Genomic DNA, 5,596 nt, shown 5'->3' with positions numbered 1-5,596 from the left:
GAGCAAGCGGTGGCCTGCATGCGTGGCATCTGTTGCTCAACCTGACCTTTATTCCCTCCCTCCCTCCCTCCCTCCCCTCTCTGTCCAAATTAGACCTATGCAGCCTACAAGAGGAACATTATAGCTTCCCCGTTCAATCTGCAACATGAGATTTGTTAGTTAGATATCTCACATGGCCAGATTACGGGTCTATCCGAAAGGACGGCCAGTCACAGGCTGAACCGCTTTGGAATCAGTCATTAGTCACAATCTGTCAGCGAGGGCACCAACTGTCACCCACAACATCAGTGATCCTCAACCTTTTCAGGCCGCGACCCCCAAAATAATCATAGTTTAACTGGGGACCCCCCCCCACCCTGACGAGCACTAAGAGTTGAGGCATTACATTTTGTATAACACGGTTCTATTGTGAAAATAGCATGTAGATCTGCTATTTTCACAATTTCTGCCTCTAATATCTCACAATTTGACCAATGTTTAATTTGTCATTTTAGAAGTATTAAAAAGTCCTTAAATCATCACTTTAGAAATGTGCAGAAACCCTCTATACACTTAGATTTTATGTTGGTTTGTTTACTGTTGAGTGAGAAAACAATGTTGCACATTAAGTTAATCATCTGGGGACCCCCCAAAATAATTTGGGGACCCCCCTGGGGGTCCCGACCCACAGGTTGAGAACCACTGATCTACATCATGGCCTAGCGGTCCAGACGCACACCACATAGGCTCTGATGCATGACAGCGTGTCATGGGTTCGAATCCCGATCCCAACAACCTTTGCTGCGTGTCACTCCCTTCAGGTGACCTTTTTGTCAGATATCTGGAGGCATATTTTGGTGTGATGTACGTACGTCTGATCTCACTATTCTCACCTAGTTATTAATGAATGAAGCCTGATTTACTTCATCACAAGACATAGACATACAGTACAGTACATTAGGCCGTACTGAGAGTCCCTGCTGTTCATTCGTGTAAGCCAGACTGTGACTTATGTCTGTGTTAATAACATCATACATCAATCACTACAGCGGTTAGGCCTGAAAGGCTGAAACCATGCGGTCCTGAGTGTGTGAGAAACAACAACAGGATTGTGTGGAGCAACAACATCTACTACCAGGTTACTCAGGACGTCAAGGACTCTGGTGAAGACTAACGTCAAATAACAAAGGCATCTACTCGGCTGAGAAGAGTGGTCAATGCCTCAATTCCCTTTGGTGGACTCAACTTCACTGATGAAGAAGCTTACATCAGGGGTCTTCAACAGGGGGTCCGGGCCCCTAGGGGGTCCTCAGAGTTACTACAGGGGGTCCTTCAAATCTGTGTGTGATAGAAACCTTTTTTATATTAACCACTTGAACCATATTCAAGTGGTCCATATTCTGAGAACTTTAGCCAAAAATAGCAGATCTACAAGCTCACAACGCCTCGCAGTGCGAGGCGTTGTGAGCTTGTAGATCGGCTATTTTTGGCAAAGGTTTGGTGTAGAGGGGGAAAAGAGCACACCAAGTACAGAGTGAAAGGTCATGTTTTTTAAGTATTGACAGTTCAAGTGGTTAAATATTTGAAAACACAAATTGACATGAATCCAAAATACACTGATTATTGTGTTGTCAAATAATGAAACTATATGGAATCTACGAAAAGGTTGTGGGGATCCCTGCTTCATCTCTCTCTCAACTAAGGGGTCCTTGGCCTGAAAACGTTGAAGATCCCTGGCTTACACTGTCTGATCAGGTATAGGCCTGAGGTGCCCCATTGGATAATACTATACAGTTATCACAGATGTATTTGTAGACTGTGACAGCCAAGAGATCATTACTGAGTGATTACCCAAGCGATCTGACAAGATACTGTATATTACAACATGTGTTTGCAAGACTTTCAAGGCCAGCTTTATTAAAGAATAGCAATGTTTCTTTGAACCTTAGAATACATGCAGTTTATTTGCAAGCACCAAAGTAGCTCTAGCAGTAAAAACCTGGTGTGTTACTTTAACTCTCAGTGTACAAATCGACCCCGTAATGCAATGAAAGGAGAGCTCTCTCAGTCATGGCAAGTACATGACAAGGCCTACACAGTGGCATTCTCAGTTCACACATGCTAGAAATGGAATGGAATCCGTATGGCAGTCTTAGCACACACATGTGACACGATATCTGCTGCATGGACTACTGGTGAATTTGTCTCAGGCTGGTCTAACACGGCTGCTTGGTTTGGCCGTTTCTGATTGCAAGCAGGTCAATATTCCAAAGATGAACACTAAACTATGCTGGAGTTTAGTGAAAAAAGTGAAATATCTATTTAGCATCCTTATTTCTTGGGGGGAACATTCGCAGACAGATTCGCTAATCTACAAGCTCACATTGTTAGCTTGCAGATCGGTTATTTTCAGTGAAGAGATGTGGTGTGATTTGGCGTGATTTGGAAGTATAGAGGTTTTTAACGGTTAATTTATGCAGTTTGTGATATAGGACTCAACACAGGGACGTGCTGGCCATTGGGAAAAGCAGGACAACTCCCGAACGGCCAGTTCATTCCCGGCCGGTCCAGGCCGACCATTAGGAAAAAAATAAAACTAAAACGTCGTCCTTCGTTCCATTTTGGGGGCTGGGTGGCCAACAAAGTAAATCGTCACTGTCGGGCAGAAAATCTTGTATCTCCAAGTTTCAAATTTGCACATTTGTTTCGCAAAGCAAAGCCCTGCTTCATCATACAAGGCTGTCGCACAAAAGTAGTGAAAACAGCAGATCTACAAGCACACAACGCCTCGCACCGCGAGGCGTTGTGTGCTTGTAGATCGGCTGTTTTCACTAGTTTAAATCATTTTTAAAATGGTTTTGGACGTACAAGGTTTCCACCCGACAATGACGAAATATAACTCATGTAATTGGCCCACTGGTTTGTCACTTGTCATGATCTGAAATGGCAAATCTTTGAGTAGCAGCAGCGCTATGGAGAGAGATCTCTCTCCATAGCGCGCAATGAGGGCCTCTACAACTCTTTTTCCCAGGCTGAATCAGGGGCCCAGCATGTCCCTGACTCAACACCACCCTGTGTAACTGGATCCTGACAGAGAGGAAGTGAGAGATGGTGTCAGGGAGAACAACCTCCATCTCAATGTCAGCAAAACAAGAGGAGATGACCGTGGACTACAGGAGGCTGCAGGGAGCACTCGCCCACAGGGACGTGCAGAGAATGTTAGAGAGGCAGGGGCTGAAATTTCTAAAAGGGCCCTTTGGTGAAAATAGCAGACCTCCAAGCTCACAACACGTCGCATCACGACACATTGTGAGCTTGGAGGTCGGCTATTTTCAGTGCTTGATACCACTCTGATCTAAGAATCAAGTCAAGGCTGAACATATTGAAAATAGCAGACCTTCAAGCTCACAACGCGACGCATTGTGAGCTTGGAGGTCGGCTATTTTCAGTGCGTGATACCACACTAAACTAAGCATAATCAAGTGAATACTGGAGATGAGGCATAACTGCATTTCTACACAGAGAGGGCAAGAAATCTTTCAACCATAAGATGCTGCTCAAGTTCAGGAGAGTTTGGACAAGGCAATTCTCTTGAATGCTGCCTTCAGGTATGGCATGGAAAGAGGGGGCATTTGCATTTATTTCACCATAGTAGGCTAAACTGCATTCATGGTCTGGAGAGGGCACTTTTTTACAGACGGATAAAAGGGCAGGGGCTCAAGCCCCCTTTGATGTCTATAATGTGTGCACGTGCCTGCTCGCCCCACATCAACAGGACTGCTGTGGAGAGATTGTCTTCCTCCGCAGACTGAAAAAGAGGATTTGGAGGTTTAATTTAATATACTGTATATACCCACAATATATTGTCGGTTTTAGTTTTCTAAAATGCTTTCTAGAGGCCCTTTGGCCTAAGGGGTCCCTAGCTGCATTCCATTGACACACATGTGACTTTTGTTTTCTGGAGACATTCCAACTATTTTCAATCAGATACACACACACTGGAGTGTACGGTTAGAGATGTCCTATTCTGTGAATCTTCAAGGAATCAGATGAATGAGTTGTGTTGCTTTGCTCACAATGACAGTCACACAACTCACGGTCCAAGCAATGTGAGTTATTTGACCTTATGCCTTGTTGAGGCTGGTGATGCTATCGTGCACACTGAAGAGCATACACACATACACAAATGGTATGCAGATACAGTTGTAGACTTCTTTCTTTCTTTCAATTATAATTCCATTTTGATTTTAAGCAAGTGTTGTGTACTGTAAAATATGATTCATCGTTATATCCTTTAACCGCATCCCTATTCTGAGTACCAGAAAGAGCACCCTCACCTTCAGGCCTTTGGGCCCTTCTACTTAAAAGTTCCCCTCATCTTACATACCAAGCATTTTCTACCTGAAAGCCCATTCAAATGTTTTATCAGCAGCAACTCTCTCTACTGGTTAGTGTTGATCAAATATCAGTGCTGTATTTGACGTTTATTAAGGCATCCGAACAGAATCACGTCAAGTCACGTCACTCAGTTGGAAGTCAACATAAATACTCCACATGAAAGAGTTACAGTTTGGGACTCTGAAACTGTTGTTTGGATACCCATGATTCACCAGTAACCGGTCTGACTTTCAATGCTTGATTTAACTACTTAAACCCCAAGCTATTTCAGCTAAACAGATTCATTTAAACTTTTTTTTTTCTTCTTTTTTACAAAATAGTCATTGGACTGGATGTCCATTTGTTTCAAGAGCAAATATGATGTCTCCCTAAAACAATGTATAAAAAAGAAAGGGACAAATAATCACACCTAGTGTGAAGTGAGCGGTGCAATGTATGAGGTAATTTCATTAAGCATCCCACAAAACTTGGCAAATATGACCCTGGATGTACAACAAATGTTGGGCGCTTCCTGCAAAGATGTAGGCCAGATGTAGGCCAAGCTTCGCATCCGGGACAAAGCCAGATGTTGGAGCTTAGCTCCTTCCAGGAGCACCGCTCCAAAAAAAAGGAAAGTACAGGTCAGAATCAGGTTTAACCCCATTTTATTATGACAAATGTACAAGATCAGATTCATAAGAAATAACAGTAAAGTTAACAAAAACATAAGGACCAGACAAAACACAGAAGACCAATCTACAAGGTTCTATACACACCAGACAAGCTGTCTTTTCTCCCAGATTCTTATATGAGGTAATGGGCGACTAACATTTCAGTCATTGGCACCAACTCCCCTCCCGTCCCACCCCTAACCTGCTGTTCTTCACGTACATCACCAGTCCCTCGCTCAAATATCTATCCTTCCCTATATGCAGGTCTCGCTACTGGTTATTTCATAACCAAAATCTAAAAATTAATACTTTTGAGAATATAGAAAATAGTTAGATATTGAATGTGCACAATTCGGGTGGTGGGGGGTTGAATTCTCTGTAGTTCCTGATTGGATATAGTCGTTGTCCGATGAAAACCTTGTATGTCCAAAGCTGTTCGTTTTGCACTTATCATTTTATAAAATGATTTAAACTAGTGAAAACAGCCGATCTACAAGCACACAACGCCTCGCACCGCGAGGCGTTGTGTGCTTGTAGATCTGCTGTTTTCACTACTTTTGTGCGACGGC

This window comes from Nannobrachium achirus, assembly GCF_963921795.1.
Source record: "Nannobrachium achirus genome assembly, chromosome: 19".
Lineage (NCBI taxonomy): Eukaryota > Metazoa > Chordata > Actinopteri > Myctophiformes > Myctophidae > Nannobrachium > Nannobrachium achirus.
The sequence above is the reverse complement of the archived record's forward strand: the minus strand, read 5'-3'. Positions refer to the sequence as shown.